General features: G+C 32.4%; 1 long non-coding RNA gene across 1 annotated transcript; it reads right to left on the bottom strand.

The window, feature by feature from the left end:
- Nucleotides 1-5598: 5598 nt before the first annotated feature.
- Nucleotides 5599-7997, bottom strand: LOC121254633. Its single transcript, XR_005938679.1, has 3 exons — nt 7711-7997; nt 7541-7628; nt 5599-5837 (listed from the first exon to the last, which is right to left on the bottom strand). It is a non-coding gene; the product is annotated as an uncharacterized LOC121254633 (long non-coding RNA).
- Between the last annotated feature and the right edge of the window lie 16638 nt (nt 7998-24635).

Here is a 24635-nt window from a genome sequence, read left to right as displayed (position 1 = left end):
TACCCAGTTCACTTCAGCAGCGGTAGAGGCGATGGCCCGGTATTCGGCCTCAGTGGAAGATCGAGCAACGCTCTTTTGCTTTTTAGAACTCCAGGAGATAGGATTTGTGCCAAGAAAAAGAACATAGCCAGAGGTAGAAGTTCGATCATTAGGATCACCTGCCTAGTCGGTATCCGCAAACGCATGTAGAGTCTGAGGAGAGTTTGTTCGAAGCATGATGCCATAGTCAAGAGTTCCAACCAGATAGCGAAGAAGCCGTTTAACTGCAGACCAATGAAGAGTTGACGGAGAGTGCATGAATTGAGAGAGCTTGTTGATAGCGAAGGAAACATCAGGACGTGTCAGAGAGAGGTATTGTAACGACCCAAGTGTTTGACGATTCAAAGTAGCATCAGTGGGTGGAAAGCCATCAGACAGTTTGAGAGTTTCAGTAGCAGCAAGAGGGGTAGAAACAGCCTTGGCATCTGCCATGTTGACTCGATGCAGGAGATCATTGACATATTTCCTTTGAGACAGAAATAAGCCGGTAGAGGTAAATTGAGCTTCAACTCCAAGAAAATATGAGAGATTACCAAGGTCCTTGAGAGAGAATCGTTTGGCGAGAATGGTGATAAAAGTATTCACATGAGCAGCAGAGGACCCAGTGATGATGATATCATCAACGTAAACTAAGAGATAAATAACCGAATTGGAAGAGTGGAGCATAAACAGAGAGATATCAGACTGAGAGTTGGTGAAGCCTTCCGAGACAAGAAAATTGCGAAATTCATGGTACCATGCACGAGGGGCTTGTCGAAGCCCATATATGGCCTTACAGAGGTGACAAACGTGATCAGGAAGGTCAGAGTGAGTGAAGCCAGGTGGCTGTTCAATGAAAACTTCATCAGATAAAGAGCCCTGCAAGAACGCATTATTCACGTCGAGTTGGCGAAGTGACCAACGGTTAGTGACAGCAAGAGTAAGTAATATCCGAACTGTTGCAGGATTAACAACAGGGTTGTAAGTTGCAAAAAAGTCTATCCCAGGTCGCTGATGAAAGCCCTTTGCCACTAAGCGAGCTTTATAACGAGCTATGGACCCATCAGTATTCCTCTTAATTCTATAGACCCACTTACATCCAATAACATTTTGTGTGGAAGTTCGGGGAACAAGGGACCAGGTGTGATTGGAGAGTAATGCATTGTATTCATCGCTCATGGCTTGACGCCAGGAGGAATGTTGCTGGGCCTGTTTAAATGTGGAGGGCTCAGAGGTGGGAGTGGTGGTGGTGATGTGAAGATCAAAAATTTGTTTTGGCTTGGTAATATGATTACGTAGCCCGGTATTATAAGGATGGGGTTCGGCTGGAGCAGAAGGGAGGGGGCAGGCTATAGAAGGTGAGGGACGTACCTGTGAGGAATTGGATGCATCCCGAGTTGAAGGCGTGGAGAGGGAACCCGTGCATGAGGTGTCCTGGTTCAAAGAGTCAGTCCTGCAAATATGTGACTCACCACATGAGTTAGAGGAGGATTGAGTAGTGGAGATAACAGGTAACTTGGAGATGTTAGGAGAAGATACTGGAATGAATACTTGGGTAGTATCATGAGGTGAATTGGATAACCAAGTAGCAGGGGAAGGCAAGATTGGGGGCGACTCAGTACGAGATGTGTTACTCTGGAAGGGAAATGTAGTTTCCACAAAAACTACATGTCTAGATATGAAGATTTTATTTGTGGAAGGATCAAGGCACATATAAGCATGGTGTGGAGTTGAGTAATCAACAAAGACACAAGGACGGGATCGTGGTTGGAGTTTGTGAGTGGAGTAAGGTCGTAACCATGGGTAACACAGACAACCAAAATTTTTTAGAGATAAATAATTAGGTGGCTGCTTAAAAAGATGAGAGAAAGGAGATTTGTAGGAGGTTACCGTAGAGGGCATACGGTTGATGAGGTAAACAGCAGCTTGAAAGGCTAAAGACCAATATTTGAGGGGAGTAAACGCATGATGAAGCAAAGCAAGTGCAGTTTCAACCACATGACAATGTTTACGCTCAGCAGTGCCCACATGTTCAGGGGTATGGGGAGGAGATTTGAGATGTTGGATTCCAACTTGAGAGAGAAAATGACCAAGACTAGTGGCTTCACCACTTCCATCTGTGTAAACAGTTTTAATTGTTGTAGAAAAGTAATTTTCAACAAGAGATTTAAACCGTTTAAAAACGGAAGTAACATCGGATTTATTTTTTTATGGGGTAAAGCCAAGTATATTTGGTAAAATAATCCACAAATATAACATAATAGCGAAAATTATCAAAAGAGAGGAGAGGAGCAGGTCCCCAAACATCCATAAACAAAGTTTCCAAAGGTCTTGAACAAGTTAAGGAAGAAGAGCCAAATGGAAGTTTATGACTTTTATTACATAAACATGCATTACAAGAATTAGAAAATGAACTGGACTTGAACGAAGGTAATTGATGAGATGCAATGATTTGATGAAGGATTTTAGAGGACGGATGACCAAGGCAACTGTGCCAGAGACTGATGGTGGGAGGGGAAGAACTGGAACAGGTAGCTGTGAGAGCCGAAGGGTGTGGTGAAGAGAATGATCTGCTCACTGAAGTCGGCCACTCATATACGTTTCCTCTACTCTGGCCTCGCACCAAGGATGCCCCCGTGGTTAGATCCTTCACAAGAAAGAAACCAGGAAAAAATTCAATAGAAGTATTATTGTGAGTACAAAATTGAGAGACAGAGAGAAGATTTTTCTTGATTTTGGGTGCACACAAAACATTGTTGAGTTTAAAAGTGGAATCACAGGAATTAAAAGTGGTAAATCCTGTATGAGTAATAGGTACGTTATTACCATCGCCAACCATAATATCTTCATTGCCACCATACTCAGAATGAATGGAGAGATTTTGCAAGTCTGAAGTAATGTGATGAGATGCCCCTGAGTCAACTATCCAACCCGACTGATTACCTGAAGTCTCATGAGCTATGAAGTTGGCCTGTGGCCAAATGGAGGGTAAAGGACGAGACCTGCAAACTTTGGCAACATGGCCGGGTTTGTCGCACAATTGACATACGACTCGAGATTGATTCCCATTGAAGTTGGGCCGCCAGTTCTGATTAGAATGGTTGGGCGAGTATCCTTGATTATACGAACTGTTGGAGGAATTTGGGTTCCCACGGTTTCCATATGAGTTTTGTTGGAATTGACTGTTGTTGTTCCCTGGATAGCCATTTTTGTTCCCTCCATATCTTGATTGTTTTTTAGAGGTATTAAAATTGCCGCTTCTGCTTTTCTTGTTGTGTTGCTTCTGTGAGTATTAGTGATAACAGATTCTTCTTTTATTGGGTCTAATTGCTTGAGACTTGTTTCATAGCCTATAAGCTTTTCAACTAATTCTTCAAAGGAGATGGGTGATTCTCTCGCACGTAGAGCAGCTTTGAGTTCTTTGTAGTCATTGGTGAGACCATTGAGTGTGTGTACTACTATTTCTCCATCACTCAAGTCGTGCCCAATCATAGCAAGATCATCAATAATGGTTTTAACAGTTTGCATGAATTCAGAAATACTCTTTCCTTCTTGACTAACCTTGGTGAGGGAGTCAATGAGACCAACCATCCGAGTATTAGATTTATTGGCATAGGTAGCTTTGAGTTTACGCCAGGCCTCCTCAGCATTTTTGCACCGAGATACAATCGGACCTGCTGGTCCAGTGACAGCTGTTTGAATGGCAAGGAGCAGTAGTCAATCTTGCCGAATCCAAGTTTTGTACTCTGGATTATCAGCTGGTAGGCATGGATAAGTGCCATCTACAAATCCCATGAGATCATACCCGAGAAGAAGATTTGTCATCTGTGAGTTCCACATAGAATAGTTTCCTCCTTTCGAAAGTTTATGAGGAATAAGTGTGGCTGTGTTGATCGAGACAACATGTGGGGAGGAAGAGTTTGGGTTCCCCACAAAGGAAGAATTTCCACTATTGGACATAACCGTGACTTCACTTGATTCAGTCATGGCTGAAGAACTAACAGGGAATGAAGACAGAGCCTAGGGCTCTGATACCATAAAGAGAAAGTATTAAACTTGTCTTATTTGATTCAAAATGATACATGGCTTTATACACGTAAATGACGACAGTAAAAAAGGAAATTAACAGAGGAAATAAATTCTGGAGATCATCTAGATATTTACACATTAATTACAGAATACGTAAGGAATGTTTCCATATAGTAGAGACTGAGAATCAAGGGAGCTTGACTTGAGGAGTGATGGATGGCTTGACTGGAGGAGCAACGCACGTTGGTAACTTGTCAGGCGGTACGTAAGTCGATCGATTTGCTTTAAGACTATTCCTACCAAATGTCGCTATTTCGTTAGCTATCATGAGTGCGATATTTATGGATTTTGGAATAAACCTGGCGAATGTTTAACTAATCATGTGCTTAATTGCTAATAAATATAATATAAAGGAAACTAGGCCATGATATCAAAACCACTAGATCATAAACTGGCTATTAGAGATTGGCTCCAACAAATTTAAAATTAATCTAATTATTTACTAAATGTACAGACCATTCACGTTATGACTCTTTTTTTATTGTGATTTAGATAATTCCAATCCCCATTATTGCTAGGTCGAGGTCTAGCATGCAAGTGAATCTTACATTTATAAATTGCTATGGAAACATGCAAGCTGCCTAAATTAGTTCTTAGAATCTTTACAAAAAAATGGAAAATATTTTATATAGTAACACATGATCTTTCGTTATAAGTCTTCAAAAATTAGAGCATATATAAGAATTTTTTTTCAAATTATTTGTAGATAAACGTATTAATTTTTGGAATATTATATACTTTTTGTAAATGAAAAAACAATATATATCTTCTATATATATAAGTGGCTATTTAACAGAGCCTAACGGAAATTCTTGTTTTCCGTTAGTGCTCTGTTAAATCATCGTTGGTGCTCTGTTAAATCATCTCAGCTGATTCCACTGATTGAACTTGCAGAGCAACACCTGCATAAAAAGCATGCAATGAAAATACATGAAAATGCTGCACTGCATAACTGAAAGCAGGAAAATAATAAACTCAAAATAATCTAATACTCAATGGATAATGTGGAAAACTGCCAAACTGAGCTTTCACATCTTTGAAGTCTGTTTGTTGGCAGTGTGGCACGCCAATAAAGAAAAACAGAATTTGTTTGGTCTGTGCATAATATGGAATTTTTTCCTAGCTAACATGAGTATATGAGTAGTTTGTAAATCACTTTCACCACTTTCATATGTCACAGTAGTTTCAAGATAATCAACATATTTTAAACTACTAAGCTTATCTAAATCAAATAACCAACAGGAAAACATAAAAAAAGTTGTTCAACCCAATTAAAAAGCATGCAACGAAAATACATGAAAGTGCTACACTGCATAACTGAAAGCAAAAAAATAATAAACTCAAAATAATCTAATACTCAATGGATAATGTGAGAAATTGCAAAACTAAGCTTAACTAAGCTTAACTAAATCAAATAACCATCATAAACAATGCTTCCTAAAAAATAATTTATTTGAAGTCAGTTTATTGGCACCTCAAATACACTACTGATATGGAATCTTTTTTCTAGCTAATATGAGTATATGAGTAGTTTCTTTGCATGATCATGATCATGAGTATGTACATATAGTATGATTGAGGTCGTGTCCTCATGATCATGCTTTACCTTTGATAAAAATGCATGGAACCCAACTGCACTGCAGTTTATGTATTTGAAAGGGACTTGTCAAATTTGCTGCTTTTCTGTCATCCAATTTGCTGTGCCTGTTTACTGAGAAAGCAGGTTCAACCTGCAGATCAGAAAAAGTAGACAGAAAAACATAAAAATGTTGTGCTGACATATCTGCCAAATTATAAAGGATAAAAACAATAAACCCAAATAAAAAACATACAACGAAAAAAACATGAAAATAGTCAACTGGTATAACTGTCAAAACCTAAAGGAGAACTGCAAAATTGACTAAAGGATATGAAAAACATGAAAGTGGTGGACTGACATTACTGTAAAAACATAAAGGTGAAAAATAATAAACTTAAAATAACCTAATACTCAGTGGATAAGAAAACAAAAGCTGCCAAAGAAGCTGCCAAAGAAAACAAAATAACTTAATACTCTGGATTAAAAGATAAGAAAAAGTACGCATACAAGAAAGAAGCTGCCAAACAAAAGCTGCCAAAAATAACACTGCCAACAGGAAAAAAATTGTACGTTGTGATTTTGTGTTGTTATCAGGCAGCCATACTTTCTTCAAAAAAAAAAAAAATTCATGTCAGAAAGAATAGTTGAGGAGAAAGATAAAATAAACATGTACACAAAAACTGTACTCTTGCTGAAAACAAAAGAACATATCCATGCATATTTGATAGTTTTTTCCATTTATGGTTTGAGAGTTTTTTTTCCTTGTGTCTGGCTTGGTTGGTTTTGCAGTTTTTACTTGGTCTTGGAGTGGTCGTATGGGAGGAGGCGAGACATTGCAGTTTATATATAAACATAATGTCTTTTGAGAGGCCAAACTTAACCAAACCCAACCACATATATGCAGCCTCACTTCCAACTAACCAAATTCTGATCTTTGCAAAACATACAACTTCACTTCCAACTACACAAATTCTGATCTTTACTAAGGATCAAGCAAATTGTCATATAGGTGAATAAGGATCAAGCAGATTTTGGTCTTCTCTTCTCTTCCATTTTTTCCTTTTACTGTTTTTTTATGTTTACTGCTGGTTTTTACTGGTGATGATTTGTTTTCAGCTGATTTTCCAGTTCTGTGAGGTGTTCTTGGGTGAGGATCAACTGCACATTTGTAGCTCTTATCTTAGTAAGTGTATGGTATTATTTATTTCTTTCTATATATTTGGGATACGTCTTTTTTTAATTTTAAAAAATATTTATTACTTATGAATTTTTTGTTTTTAATATTGGCAGGGAGATTGTGAGCTGTCAGTACTGCAAAGGTGAGTTTGCGACTTCTCATAAGGCCTTTTCTTTTTGTACTTAATTCATTTGTCATGCAGTTTATAAACAATTTATTTAAATATATTAGTTTTTTTTTTCATTTTATTTTTTGGTAGTTGCTGATTATATATTTTTGAATTTGTAGTTGTCTCTCCTCAGCATCATGAATTCTTATACACTTCACTTAGCAACCTAGATTGTTTACTGAACTTTATTATATTTGTACAACTACCAAATTGTTGCCAAGTTTTGAAAAAAATTACAAAGTGCAATTTTTAAATGTTAGGGTATTACACAAATTCGTGCTGCTTTTGCTGTATTTGTATGTTCATGGATATTCTTCTATTAATGGCTATATATACAGATTTCACCAGTTAACAACATATAAATAATTACAAAACCCTAATAGATGCTGACACAATAACAAAAATCTTAAATTAAAAATCCCAATAAAACAATTACATAATATCATCAACCAGAACATAGATTTTGAAGTATTTTAAAAACACAAAAAAAAAAAAAAAAAAAACTTACCATGGGAATTGAAGACAAAGGGTGAGGTGAGGCCGACGGTCCGCGTGAGGGTGGGTGAGTTCCGGGAGATGGATATGGCGGCGCAACCCTAATAAAACAATTAGGGTTTTTTCATCAACCAGATTTAGATTTTGAAGTATTTTAAAAACACAAAAAAAAAAAAAAATTACCATGAATCAAAGACAAAGGGTGAGGTGAGGCCAATGGTCCACGCGAGGGTGGGTGAATAGCGGCGCAAGGTTCAACAACAACAACAACAACAAGAAGGAGAAGAAAGAAGAGAGAAGAAGAAGAAAAGATGGGAGAGAGCGGAAGGAGAAGAAGAAGAAGAAGAAAGAAGAAATGGCAGAAGGGAGGGGAGGATTCGTGCGGCGCCGTTTCCCAAGGGTTTCGGCAACACGACGAAGAAGAAGAAGAAAGAAGAAGAAGAAGAAGAAATGGGAGGGCTCGGGTTTGTGCGGCGCATTACAGAACGGAAGAGAGAAATATGAAACCGTAGGGTTTCATTTGATCTGCGCAAAAACGACGGCGTTTCAGAAGGGCTGGGCTCCCCTTTCTCTCATACGGGCTCGGCTTAAAATCATACCCACAAAGCCCAATTCAAATAGATCATTGTATAAAACCACTATAAGGCTGGGCTCCCATTTCACTCATACGGGCTGGGCATAAAATCATACCCACAAAACCCAATTCAAATAGATAATTATAAAACCACTATAAAAAGCCCAAACTCAAAGAAAAAAAACAATACCAACAATAATAATAATTAAATCAAAATAAAAGCCAATAATATATAAAAGACTATCACAAATTATATTTATAATTGTAAAGTAAACAAACACTTCGCAATTTTTAAAAAAATAATAAATAATTACAAAATTTATATAAAAAACATTAAGTTTTTAATAACAGATCTTACTCTTATATAAAATAATTACATTACATTTAGACACTCATAACGGTATATAACATTACTTTTACTTAATTCAATTTGGTCTTTCATGTTTTGTTTTTGATAAATTATATATGAGTATCAAATAGATAAATTTGTCTAAATTTTTATAAAAAAATTATATATTTTAAAAAAATTATATTTTTAATATCGTTCACTTTTTTTTTATAAATGACTTAGGTGTAACTTATCTATTCGGAGCCAAGATTATTATCCTTTAATTTTTCGTCAACCTAAAAAAGAGGCAAAGAATACATATCTTTATTAGTTGAAAGTGAGCTTTATTGGATCTACTCAAAGAAAAAAAACAATACCAACAATAATAATAATTAAATCAAAATAAAAGCCAATAATATATAAAAGACTATCACAAATTATATTTATAATTGTAAAGTAAACAAACACTTCGCAATTTTTAAAAAAATAATAAATAATTACAAGATTTATATAAAAAAAATTAAATTTTTAATAACAAATCTTACTCTTTTATAAGATAATTGCATTACGTTTAGACACTCATAACAGTATATAACATTACTTTTATTTAATTCGATTTGGTCTTTCATGTTTTGTTTTTGATAAATTATATATAAGTATCAAATAGATAAATTTGTCTAAATTTTTATAAAAAATATATATATTTTAAAAAAATTATATTTTTAATATGGTTCACTTTTTTTTATAAATGACTTAGGTGTAACTTATCTATTTGGAGCCAAGATTATTATCCTTTAATTTTTCGTCAACCTAAAAAAGAGGCAAAGAATACATCTCTTTATTAGTTGAAAGTGAGCTTTATTGGATCTACTCAAAGAAAAAAAACAATACCAAGAATAATAATAATTAAATCAAAATAAAAGGCAATAATATATAAAAGACTATCACAAATTATATTTATAATTGTAAAGTAAACAAACACTTCGCAATTTTTAAAAAAATAATAAATAATTACAAGATTTATATAAAAAAAATTAAATTTTTAATAACAAATCTTACTCTTTTATAAGATAATTGCATTACGTTTAGACACTCATAACAGTATATAACATTACTTTTATTTAATTCGATTTGGTCTTTCATGTTTTGTTTTTGATAAATTATATATGAGTATCAAATAGATAAATTTGTCTAAATTTTTATAAAACAATATATATTTTAAAAAAATTATATTTTTAATATGGTTCACTTTTTTTTATAGATGACTTATGTGTAACTTATCTATTTGGAGCCAAGATTATTATCCTTTAATTTTTCCTCAACCTAAAAAAGAAGCAATAATATATAATAATTATTCATAATAATAAATAAAATGAAATTACAGAGGCAATAATAATATAAAATATTATTTAAAAATTGAAGTTTATCTAATATATATATTATTATAATACAGAAGGCCCAATTCCAAGAAAACACTTTAATACAAAATACACAATAAATAATTATTTATTACTCTATTTAAATGTTATTCTTGTTATTTAAAATGTTATTCATGTTATTTTACGTTTTGAATAAAATACTAGAAACAAATTTTAAAAACGGTTTAAATTTTTTTTCATCGTTCCAAAATGTTTGCAAAAGACATATTTGAATGATCTTTTTGTGCTTATATGTGTATGTATGTATACAATACAATCAAAACTTACAATATCATTTGTCTAAACAGGAATTATCCTCCTTATCAAGAGATCTAAATATATAAAAGATTCAACTATTCGTTACAAGACCTGTAAGTGCCTTTTTATATAATAAATATATATTCCTTTCTTTGTTGAACCCTGCTTGCAATTTTTAGTCGATAGTTACTTTGTTGGACCCTGTTTGCAATTTTTAGTCGATAGTTACTAATAGAAATTGCATTGTTTATAGCATTTAAAATGCACTATGGATGTATGTATTTCGCATTAAGTAGTTATTAATTATTCATTTAGTTTTGGTTGTGTGGAACAGCATCCAACGTTTTGAAGAATTGTTGACTTCATTAACATAATGAGAAGTGGTAAGATTGTGTTAGTGAGTTATGTAGTATTTATTTTTAAATAATAATATTAATTTCATAAAAGTTAAGCTTAAAAAGTATTTTTTGAAGATCATGGAAAATAACCAGCAAAGAAAATCCCGTATAAAGATTTACCAGAGAGAGAAAGATATGCTAAAAAAAAGTGTCTAGAAGCAATTCTATTCAGTTAAAAGAGCCAGCTTCATTTAGGGATGATCAAATGACTACGTCAATTGATGGACCTTCAAATGATGATGTCCAACATATAAACATCATTCAGGACTTCAATGTTCTACAAAAAGTATCAAAGAGACAACGAATTTTTCGTGTTGATCCTGACATCGAAGAATCGGCATCATTTCATAAAGTATGCGTTCCTCCTGGTGTTAATGTCTGTGTGGTTGATTCAGAGGCGACTTCATCATTAAACAATGTGACGAATCGTTCTGATTGTCCGAGTGATTCTATGGATTTCTTGACACGTAAATCAGGAAACACATACATAGATGAAACAACCATCTCTAATCAACTTTTGATTCAACAGGTTTTTCTGAAATTATTTTTTTATTTTCCTTAAATTGAGCAGTCTTATGTTCTTTTTCATTGAAATCTGGAAACATCCTATTCAAATAGGCTCCATGTGTTGTTCGGGAAGAGTCAACCTTTGAAACAAGTATACCGCCACCATGTAGGGGTAAGAAACAAGTATAATTATACTATTCGTTCTTCTGATTCTATTATCAACTCTTGCCACTCTCTTAATAGTGTCTTTAGTTAGATCATTCAAAGAATTCAATGGGTTTACACCTATTGTCTTGTGTTTATTTTTTAACTCAATAGGTGGAAGGCATCGCTGCACTGTTGGACTTAGACAATTATTACAAGTCGTGTCATCTGAAGCATATTCTTTGCCATATGTGCCTTGTTGCAGACATTGTAAAGCAAAACGTTTCTATCATGAAACAAAAGGATTTTGTTGTGCTGATGGGACAATTTCTTTGGTCACAAATGATGTCCCTGATCAACTTTATGATCTTTTTACCTCCGACACAGATGAAGCCGTGCATTTTAAGACTTATGTTCGTACTTATAATAACAAGTTTGCATTTACATCTTTTGGAGTTAAATTCGATAGAGATATTTGCAGACGGAATAGAGGGATTTATACATTCCGAACTCAGGGACAGATCTATCACTATATCAATGATTTAGTTCCATTAAACGGTCGTCCTTCTTATCTCTAATTGTATTTCTATGATACTGAGCATGAATTGGAAAATCGCATTTCTGATTCAGACAGAATGAATCCATCAATTATATCTCAACTCATCGATATTCTTCGCATCAATCCATACTCTGTGTTCTTTCGGTCTCTTGGTGATTTGCCAAATTTGAAAAATCAAGTAATTCATATAAAATCAGATACTGGCCTAGATCAGCGTGTATTCAATGCCCCGACATCTTCACAAGTTGCAGCAATATGGGTTGAAAATGAAGATGCAGATCAGTTGGGAGGACGGGACATTTATGTCTTCAGTCATTCTGGTGGAAGTCATATAGTTCAGTATTATTTTGGCTGTTATGATCCACTTCAGTATCCACTGTTATTTCCTTTTGGGGATACTGGCTGGCATCAAGGCATTCGTAGGGTGAATAGAGGAAGTGTATTAATATATGATGAAATAGCTCAATCAATAAATCATCACCAATCAATGTCAGCAGAAAAGTTACTTACAAGAGAACAACGAGGTGAGAGTATAATCTTAATCTTCTTATTTTGTACTTAGTTTGTAGACGTCTAATTTTGTAATATTTCATTCTTCTTCAACTTTTGTAGCATTAAACAGAAAAATGAAGGATCCCATTGTTTCGTGTCGTGAATATTATTGCTACAAATTGCAAATCAGAGAGAATATCAGATCAATTTTGTTGCTGTCTGGTCGTCTATTGCAACAATATGTTGTTGATATGTATGTTAAGATTGAGACGTCAAGATTAGATTATTTTCGTGCCAAACAACAACATATTCGATCTGAGTTATATCAAGGTATTGTTGATACCATTACACTTGGGGAAACTAATGCTTCTAATGTTGGAAAACGAATCATTCTGCCTTCGTCATTTATTGGAGGTCCAAGAGACATGCGAAAAAGATATATGGAAGCAATGGCTTTAGTTCAACATTATGGGAAACCAGACATTTTTTTAACAATGACATGCAATCCAAACTGGCAAGAAATTTCAAATGAATTACGCCCCCATGAGGAGAGTCAAAATCGGCCTGATTTGGTTGCTCGGGTCTTTCGTGCAAAATTAGAAGAATTAAATGATCGATTATTCAAACGGCAGATATTTGGAAAAGTCTCAGCATATGTTTATGTTATTGAGCACCAAAAAAGAGGGCTTCCACATGCTCATTTTTTAATTATATTACAGAGGGATTGGAAACTCTATGCGCCTGAATCTTTTGATGAGATTGTATCGGCAGAAATACCTGATAAAAATATGAATTTGCACTTACATAATACTGTTGTGAAGCATATGATGCATGGACCATGTGGGGTGCTGAATCCAACAAATGTTTGCATGAAGAAAAATGGTTATTGCAAAAATCAGTATCCAAGAAATTTTGCATCGCGTACGACTGTTGGAAATGACTGTTTCCCAATATATAGGCGTTCTGACAATGGAATAACTGTCAATGTGAGAGGTCATAATTTGGATAATCGTTGGGTCGTTCCATATAATCCATATTTGCTTGCAACATTTGACTGTCACATTAACGTCGAAATTTGTTCCACGGTAAAAGCAGTCAAATATCTATATAAGTACATTTACAAAGGGCATGATCGTGTTGCTTTTAATTTGGTTTCTGAACAAAACCATCAACAAATTGATGAAATTCAACAATTTCAATCGGCTTGATGGATTGCTCTGCCTGAAGCTATGTGGAGAATATATGGCTTCATTGTTAATGAAATGTCTCCAGCAGTGTATAGCTTACATTTACATCTTGAGGATCAACACCAAGTAACTTTTCGAGCAAATGAAGACTTAATCAATGTTCTCAACTCTGATCGGTCTGCAAAATCGATGTTAACAGAATTCTTTGCATTAAACCGAGTGGATGAGAACGCGAGGACGTTGTTGTACAAAGAATTTCCAGAATTCTATGTTTGGAACCAACAATACAAAGAGTGGACTTGTCGAAAAAATAAAACTGTTATAGGTCGAATTGTTACAGCAAATCCATTTTGAAGGTGAGAGGTATTATCTACGGATATTGCTAAATCATGTAAGAGGACCTTTATCATTTCAAGATCTTAGGACAGTTGATGGTGTTGTGGCTCCAACATTTCGTGAGGCTGCAACTATGCGTGGTTTGCTACAGAGAGACAGCGGTTTAGAAGATTGTTTACATGAAGCATCTGTATATCAAATGTCATCCAGTTTGAGACGGCTTTTTGCAACTATATTAGTTTATTGTAATCCAGCCAATCCGAGAGAACTTTGGGAACGTTTTGAACAAGATATGTCAGTTGATTTTAGGTCAACTGAAGATTCTATGTTCAATGTAAGAATGCAAGTTTTGCGCTCAATCTCTTTTACATTTGAATCAATGGGAAAAGACATTAATTCGTTCCATCTTCTTGATGACAATATTTGTTTCGATGAAGACCAATTCGAATCTAGGGAAATTGATGATGAATTGGCTGTTGAAATTCCAGAAGAAGATATTGCTGCATTAGAAATCCTTAATAGTGAACAACAACATGTTTATAATGAAGTTTTGGGAAAGGTTTTTTCAAATAGACCTGCCACATTCTTTATTGATGGCCCTGGTGGGACAGGGAAGACATTCCTGTACAAGGCACTTCTAGCAGCAGTAAGATCAAGAAAATTAGTTGCTCTTGCAACTGCTTCATCTGGTGTTGCTGCATCTATCCTTCCTGGAGGTCGAACAGCACACTTACGCTTTAAGATTTCATTAGATGCTGATGAACATAGTATGTGTTGTGTCAGTAAACAAAGTGCCCTTGCAAAGCTGTTGCATGTAGCAAAGTTAATTATATGGGATGAGGCCCCAATGTCAAGAAAACAACACATCGAAGCATTAGATAAAATGCTACGAGACATTAATGATTCAGAGTTAACATTCAGTGGAAAAGTTATCGTTTTTTGTGGAGATTTTCGCCAAGTTTTACCTGTGGTTCGTAAAGGAACAAGACAAGAGCAAATAAACGCCAATTTGGTTTCTTCCTATTTGTGGCCTACATTCATCAAGTTTCATTTAACTGAAAATATGCGAGCGAGATTGATCCAATTTTTTCAGAATATGTGTTAGAATTAGGCAACGGAATGCCACCAATCACAGTTAATGAAACTATAAAAGTTCCTGATGGCATGCTTATTTCGTATGAAGATGACTGCACTTCTTTGAATCATTTAATAGATGTTGTTTTCTATGATATTCATGAATATTCAATAAATATTTCAGCTATGATGAATCGGGCCATATTAACACCAAAGAATAGTTATGTTGATGAAATAAATGCATCACTAATTCATAGGTTTCCTGGTCAGCTTAGACGATATTATAGCTTTGATGAAGCAATAGATGCATCTGAACAGTCAATCATGGAGGATTTCTTGAATACTCTAACTCCAAATGGACTTCCTCCTCATGAATTGTTACTGAAGATAAACTGTCCCATCATGCTGCTTAGAAACATTAATCCTTCAGAAGGACTTTGCAACGGAACACGCCTAATTTGTCGGGCTTTTGATCGAAATGTCATTGATGCAGAAATCGCAGTTGGACACCATAGCGGAAAAAGAGTCTTTATTCCAAGGATCCCATTCTTACCAAATGTTGATGAAAATAGTGGTTTTCCATTCAAACGAACCCAGTTTCCTATCAGATTAAGTTTTGCAATGACTATAAATAAGTCACAAGGGCAAACGTTGGATTTTGTTGGGATATATTTACCTCAACCTGTTTTCTCACATGGTCAATTATATGTGGCTTTATCAAGGGCTAAGACTGCATCTACAGTAAGGGTTTTAATACGGCCAGTATCGACTGAACGATCAGAAAAGAACTACACAAAAAATATTGTGTATACGGAATTATTAAGATTAGCATGTTCAGATTAATATTATATAGGTAATTATTCAATTGTATAATTTGAGTTTAACTACTTAAACCAAACTACACATTTAATAGAATTCTCTTTTCTTTATGTTTAATATTGTATTCTTGAAATATTTATTGTATTCTTTAATTTTCTTTACAATTTTCTTTTTAAATATAGTATTGAGTTTATTACACTTACATGTTTAATATATTTGTATATGAACAGCTTTAAAGATGAGGACGATTTATACATCGATAAAAGATATCACTCCAAATACAAGAAATTGGAAAATAAAAATGATCGTGGCAGACAAGTCACCCAAGCGAACAGGGCAACGCTCACCAGTAAAGTACCAAAACTTAACATTGATTGATCCAGAGGTATAGATAAATGTTGATGGTGTTCCTTTCATTTAATTATTTTCTTGTAACACATTTAAAAAAAATATTATTTTTTTAAAACACAAAAACAATTTAAAATTAAACAAAATTATTATACTCAATTATTCATAACAATTTTTTGTTTATTTCAATTTCTTATATTGTGCAGGGAAATCGAGTGCAAGCGACAATGTTTGATAAAGATATTGATTCACGGGATGATACTTTACATATTTTCCAGTCATATTACATCAGTAATGCATACGTGAAGCCACTGGATCCAAAGTATAGAATTGAAAAATATGAATACCAATGGATCCTAAATTCTAGAACAATTATTGAGGAAGTTCCGAAGGATGAAGAACAATTGGAACCACCAAAGTACCAACTCATTCCGTTTAACGAATTAGATGCTTACAAAAACTCAATTGCAGAAATAGGTAATTGACTCTTTATTTTAGAATATTTAATTATCAATTTATTAAAAATTTAAATCTCATCTCTCAGATATTCTGGCTGTTGCAATCCACATCAAGCCATGTAGAGAGATAACTTCAGCGCATGGACCGACAACTATTCAGGAAATTTATGTCATTGATCAAAGGTAAAAATATTTTTTTGGTCGGTCACTATATATAGGTAATTATGTTTCATCATTTATTTCTTACATATTCTGTTAATTCTTTTTTTATTCTAATTTTGTAGCTTAAACCCCATATGTTTAACTATGTGGGGTCAATTTGTGCAAGATGAATGCAAAAAAATATCAGAAATGATAAAGACAAAGCCAATTATACTTGGAACAGGAATAAGAGTTGGTTCTTATAATGGTATTTTTAATTATTAACAATATTATATTTTATTTTATATTGTATATGTTTGCGTTAATTATGATCTCTATTTCCAATGAAGGATTGTCTCTTTCATCGCGTCCAAAAAGTAAATTTGTGATCAATCCTGTTCTTCCTGAAGCAACTTCATTGCAAGAGTGGTAATTATCACAAATAAGTCATTATTTGTTTCATGCCACTTGAATATTGAAATCTCTTTATTTTTATTTCTTATGTCATATTTGTTTTTATGAATTTTAAGGTCAGTGATTAATGACTTATTACTTGAAAGTATTATTGCAAAAAGCTTGACATACCCGTCAACATCTCTGTCTTCTATTGGTATTCGAGAAATAATCAAGAATTGTGATGTTGCTGAGGTCATCAAAAGTTTACAACCCATGCAGGTAAAATCCTATTTTTTGTAACAAATTCAAATATTTATAGAATCAATTCACCTAAAAAATTGTTTGTAATGTAATGTAGAAAGCAAGATTTTGGATAAAGGCAAAGATATTTGTGGTTGACTTGCGCCAAATATTTTTTTATATGTCATGCATTGGCTGCAATAAAGGAACTGGGTATGATTACAATGATACTTTCCTTTGTTACCATTGCAAACATCAAAGCATTTCGCAGCCACGGTATGTATCTTTCAAATTTGTTGTTTTACACAATAAGTGATGTAATAGATTTAATGTATAACTTTTTTTAATTCTAACTTAAAATGACATTTCTATCAAATTTATAGTTGTCGAGCATATGTTGAACTCGACGATGGTACAGGAAGACTGTCTGCTGTAATGTTTGGTGAAGTTGTGGAGCAAGCATTTGGTTGTTCGGCAGTTGAGCTTATGAAGCACACTGGTGATGTATGTTTTCTTATTTTCCATTGTCTTTATCATTGTGAGCAAAAAAGTTCATCTTAAAATTTTTAACATGTTTACTACATTATCTATGAGCACATTGGACTTTATATTAAAAAATTATTAAAAACAAATTATAACAAAAATCATTTAAATTGATTTTTATATACTTGTTTATTATGCCAATTTTATTTTTATTTATAACATGCATAGTAATTTAATTAAGAACATTGCATTCAAAGATTTGTGTTAATTTATAAGACATCAATTTTTAGCATATTTGTTCTTTAAATTTTTATTAATCATGGAAACCTATTAAAAATTTCTTTTACAGGAGCATCTACCATATATAGAAAATCTTGTAGCAGAAGTTTCGCAAAAAAAATGGATGATTGAACTTTTGGTGGACCCTAATCGACTCAACCAACAGCAACACAAGAATTTCAACGTCATCTCTATTGATGCAGTACAAGATGACACAGAATGATGTATCACAGTAAATATGTGTTGGATTATGTTATATTCTAAACTAACATTTTATAAATATCGATATTTTACTGAACTAGGCAAACGTGCTTTGCACGTTATCCCGACCTAGTATATATATGTGTGTGTGTTTTTTTTTTATTAAAAAAGAGAGAGAAGAAAAAGAAGAAAAGAAAGCAGCCAATGCAGTCACAATCTTGTTTTTCATTTTTTCTAGCCCAATACGTATACAACGTAGAAATCTGATTGGTAAGAACTGGTAGGCACGTAATCAACGTCCATGTATAGAAGATGGGCTCCTTGACATTGAAAGGATCACAGCGTCATTCCAACAGACTACAGCTTGCACTTGCAACGACTGCATTGGGCGGTAGCTCTATTTGCTATAAGACTATCTCTGTAGAAAAGATGGCAATCACGAGTTCGATTATTTTATAGCGTTATCTATATATTAGGCTTTGAAATCGTAATTCCTTTATACCATTCGGTAAATTTTTCTATATGCTATACCACTTGATCTTTTCTATTGAAGAAGATTTTGTAATAAACCTGGTGAATCTTAGAGAGCCTCGGCCTAGCTAGCTAGTATTTAACTAATTAATGTGCTCAATTGCTAATAAATATAATATAAAGGAAACCAGCCCAATTCAAAACCACTAGATGATCATAAGCTGACTATTAAAGTTAATTTAATTCATTTACTAAATGGTTCGGTCGTTAATGTAAAGTCATGATCGATAATTAGTCGTCACAACTCGTTTAAAGCTCAAATCAACTCATACAAACTCAAATATTAGTTTCATGTTGTTTGAAAACATGCTCCATTAATACTAATGCTGATTTTTCTAATCAATGGCCAGACATATTCTTAAGCCCACGGCTGCTTAATTAATCAGTGCACGACTTTTTAAATTTAAGGATTTGACCATCTATATATATTATGACTTTTCTTTATTGTATGTGGTTTAGATAAATCCAATTCACATTATTAGCATGTCAAGGTCTAACATGCAAGTGGGTCTCACATTTATAAATTGCAATGGAGACATGTAGGCCTGAACTAGTTCTTAGAATCCTTTCTAAGATGCGAATTGGAAAATATTTTATCTAGCTAGCACATGATCTTTCGTTAGTCTTAAAAAATTAGAGCATGTATAAGAATTTGTTTTAAAATTATTTGTAGATAAACGTCTTAATTTTTGGAATATTTATATACTTTTTGTAAATGAAAAACAATATATTTATTTTTTTTATAAAAATAAAATAAAATAATAAAAGAAGAAGAATAATAAGAAAAGAAAGCAGCTAAAGCAATCTCAATCTTCTTTTTTCATTGTTTGTAGCCCAATATATAGGTATTAGTTTTTGGAATATCTTTTTACTTTTTGTCAATGAAAAGCAATTATATTTTTCTTTTAAACAAGAACCAAAACAGTCTCAATCTTTTTTTTCCACTCTAATATATATGCAATACTGAAATTTGATTGGTGTAAATATTGCAAGTGGTAGACCGCATAATCAATGTCCCATAAAAGACGGGACTCGACCATTATATATGTAGAAGACAAGCCCCTTGATATTGAAAGAGATAATATCATTTCAGAAATCTAATTGGTAAGAATTGATAAGCCACATAATCAACGTCCCATATATAGAAGATGGCCCCTTGACATTAAATAGATCACAACGTCATTCCAACAAACTACTTGCACTAAAGTTTGTCCATGTTGATAGATCGATTTAAGTTCTAATCAACGTCAGAAAAATGACCCACATAAAAGACTTATCTCTTAACGTATTGTTTAATTTAGACCTCACATAGATTCATGTTGACTATCAATATAATTGATAATCCTCGACGCATTGCATTATATATGTTATGTGCTCACGTAAAATATTAGAGGTTAGGTTAGAATTTTAATATGTAAATTGATACAAAATTTAACACCTATTAGACTCTCCCTCAATATGTGAACCTAATATATGAAATATTAATTGAAGTTGAGTGTAGAAATGCGATTCGACTTTAAGATTTTTTTTTTATATCATATCAAATTATTATTTATTTCAAAAATTTAAATCAATAAATAAAATTGATTTAATTATTTTTATTAAATCGTTATCAATCCCCTCCACACTCCATACAACCTATTCACGGCACGGCCCACCTACTCACGGCACGCAACAACCAAGAGGAAATGATCTCCCATCCATATATAGCCATACATAGTGAATTAGGAAGATCTCCTAATTGGTGGCCCCCTTACCCTCGAGTTGAAACTGAGGATTTACAGTGGAATTATGTTAGCGGAAGTAAGAAGATTATCTTCGTTTTGTTTTGTTTTTTATTTTATTTTTTTAATTTTACTATTCATCATCATCCCACATCATATACCATACTTATTTTTATTTATTATTTTTTATTCCTTTTAAACTAATTAAATTTTTCTACTTATAATCCATACACTATATATTTAATAAGAGAAAAAAATAAAATATTATATATACATATGTGATATGTGGTATGAAAATAATAAGTATAATTTTTTATTTTTTATTTTTATCTTTTTGATTTACAGCTCTTTTAGAATCTATTTTATAATCAATATCATTTTATTAAAAAAATATATAATACAAAACTACTCGTAATTAAATTTGAAAGATAATCCATACGAAATATTGTATCATTCATTGAACTCCAACCACACGTAGCAAGATTCAAATCATGTGACATCTTCAAAGACATAAAAGAATCAAATCAAGTGAAACACTTCGTACTGGCCGGTTTGCAAGTTGAAAGGTTCGGGGTCAATGCAACCATGTATCCCGTTTTTTATAGGTGTTTGATAGGTTAATTATGGAGTAATGATATCTAAGTAACATATTTTAATATATGTTATAATATAAAGATATTTTAATAAAATAATATTATTTTTACAAGTTAATTTATAAAAATAAATTTTTTTTTAAAATAGTAGTGTAAAATATTATGAAAAGTGGTGTGTATTTATTATTTTTCTTAATTATTAGGAAGTCCAACTTACAATTGCAATAAGATTTTCCCTGAAATTTTTAGTGCTATTCAATTGCAAAATAATGCCTATTTGAAATACAAAAATAAATAGTAAAAAAATATAGCATACATCTTCTAAACCTCTCCTCTCTCTCAAGAATCCATTCTCTCTCACTATAACTTTTCATCTCTCTCTCTCCAAGACACTCACTTACAGACCACAAAATCGGCTCTTCGTGCTCTGCCTCTAAAGAAATCGAGTTTCATGCGTGAAAATGAATTGAAGGTATAGATATATGAATATGCGAAGTCCCGTTCGAACGGGCAATTTACACATTCGAACATGAAAATTTCAAAAAGTCGTCAAATTCTGCCACGATTTAATTCAAGTGCCAACGTTCAACAGGTGATATAGTAGTTCAAGCTAACAAATCAGAATATTCATTGGCATATTCTTCAAATGTAGAGAAGATCATAGAGAATTTTCGTAACCAAATTCCACCAGTGTGTTCGAATGGGGCATTTCACGTTCGAATAAATGAATCTTCAGAATATTTGGCGCGCAGTTTCCCTCCAAATACATTCTACGAGATAAATCCGTTCGAACGAGACTCTATTATGTTTGAACTAATATTAGTATTATTATACTTATAAGTATATATAATTATAATAATCTATTATATATAATATTTTAATAATCTATAATATATAATATACATATATATACTATAGCAACTATTTTATATTATAATTGATAATATCTAATATACTTTTGGTCTAATAGTTAATATGATACTTACACCATATATAGTACTTATTAATATATAGTACTTATACAATACTTAGCGTTATATTATTATATAATTTATATGAGTATAATTATCATACCTTATAATAGTTTTATAGTAACAATATATAATATTTGTACTATACTTCTAATAGTAACATACTATACTTGTTACCTTATTATATAACTTATATGAGTATAATTATCATAACTTATAATAACTTATAACTTATATTAGTTATAATAACTTATAACAGTAACTAGTAACTATAGTTAGTGTTACAATATTATATAACGTATATGAGTATAATTATCATAACTTATAATAGCTATAGTTATATAGTAACTATATATAATACTTACACTATAGTACCTATATAATTCTTATACTATATATAGTCGGTGAGTTTTATCGTGTCATGAGATTATTTTTCTGATCAATGACTGGGCATCACCTTCAAGCCCACACAGCTTGCTTAATTAATCAAGTGTACGACTTTTCAAATTCAATGACTTGATCATCCACGTTATGACTTTTCTTTATTCATATATGTGGTTTAGATAATTCCAATTTACATTATTGGCATGTCAAGGTCTAACATGCAAGTGGGTCTCATATTTATAAATTGTTATGGAGACATGCAAGTCTGAATTAGTTCTTAGAATCCTTACTAAAATGTAAATTGGAAAATATTTTATCTAGCTAGCACATGATCTTTCGTTAGTCTTCAAAAATTAGAGCATATATAAGAATTTGTTTTAAAATTATTTGTAGATAAACGTCTTAATTTTTGGAATATTTATATACTTTTTGTAAATGAAAAACTATATATTTATATTTTTTATAAAAATAAAATAAAATAAAAAAGAAGAAGAAAAGAAAGCAGCCAAAGCAGTCTCAATCGTTTTTTTTTCATTTTTTCTAACCCAATATATATGTTTTTTTTTTTTTTTGGAATATCTTTTTATTTTTTGTCAATGAAAAGTAATTATATTTTTCTTTTAAACAAGAACTAAAGTAGTCACAATCTTCTTTTTCCATCCCAATATATACGCAACGCTGAAATCTGACTGGTGTAAATATTGCAAGTGGTACACCACATTTCAATGTCCTATAGAAGACGAGCTCAACCACTATATATATAGAAGACATGCCCTTGACATTGAAAGAGATAATAACAACGCATAAATCGGATTGCTAAGAATTGGTAGGCCACATAATCAATGTCTCATATATAGAAGATGGGCTCCTTAACATTGAAAAGATCACAACGTTATTCCAACAAAAAACTTGCACTGAAGCCTGTCGATATTTTTGTTGATAGATCAATTAAAGTTCCAATCAACGTCAGAAAAGATACCCACATAAAAGACTTATCTCCTAACGAATTGTTTAATTTAGACCTCACATGGATTCATGTCGACTACCAAAATTGATAATCATCAACGCATTGCATTATATATATTATGTGCTCACATAAAATACTAGAGGTTAGGTAAGAATGATGATGTGTAAGTTGATACAAAATTTGAACACAAAATATAATTAACAAGTAGGGCCTAAAAGAATGAAATTGTATGAGCATTGTGAAACATTCATCTGCAGTAGTGGCCGAGGAGGATTTTGACAATTGATAGGACATGTAGCCTTTACAAAAATAACTTATTATGCAGATGAGATTGTATAAAGTAAAAACTCTTTTTTTTCTTTTTACTTTTTTGAGGATTTCAAACTCTTGGATGATATTTTTATAATGTTATGAACGATGTACAACAAGGAGATTGTTACCCCCGTGGTACTTTTCTTTTAGGGACTGCAAAAAACAAGAAATAAATAAATTATTCCTAAATATAAAATGTAACTTGATAGCAAACTCAAGATGTGTTTGAATAAAATTAGATCATACACCACTCCTAAAGTCTAACCATGCATGTACGAATTCAATTTGTTTACGCACTCTTATAAATCACAACAGTTTCCAAAGAATTTCCTAGATATCGATGGGTCATAGAAATCATGCTTTAGTACTATTGGTGTTGATTTTTCAAGTCAATTGACATCTTTTTCATGTCTATCGACTACTTAATTTATCAATGCACGTCTTTTCAAATTTAATGACTTGACCATCAACGTCACAACTTTTCTTCATTTTAGTTTAGAATGATAATCTCAATCTACATTATTGGTGGAGGTCCTCTCCATCGTGGAGCATGGAATATCCTTTTACTTTTTGTCAATGGAAAAAAATTAAATTTTTCTTTCAAAGCAATCGCAATCTTCCTTTTTTTTTACAATATATACGCAATAATGTAGAAATTTGATTGACGTAATTGCAAGTGATAGACATATTGTAGTAATCCGAGTTGTAGATATTATAGTAATCAGGATATTTTATAAGTTCACCACTGTTTTATTTTATAAGGCATGTCACTTTCTCTACTTCATCCTAGATATTGAGTAAATCTTTATATTTCTTCGCCGCGTTATATAAACATTCTCATGTCTTTCTTTTCAAAAATCATCTTCTTTCTTCTTTTCCTATATTTATCTTACTTTCAAATTATTACTTTCTAATAATCATGTTTTAAAAAACTCATCTCTTTATAGCAATTATTTTGTTTTTTTTTTTAAATTGTATTTTCCTGA

This window comes from Juglans microcarpa x Juglans regia, chromosome 3D (assembly GCF_004785595.1).
Source record: "Juglans microcarpa x Juglans regia isolate MS1-56 chromosome 3D, Jm3101_v1.0, whole genome shotgun sequence".
In the NCBI taxonomy this organism is placed as follows: domain Eukaryota; kingdom Viridiplantae; phylum Streptophyta; class Magnoliopsida; order Fagales; family Juglandaceae; genus Juglans; species Juglans microcarpa x Juglans regia.
This window is presented reverse-complemented; position numbering and strand designations above follow the sequence as displayed.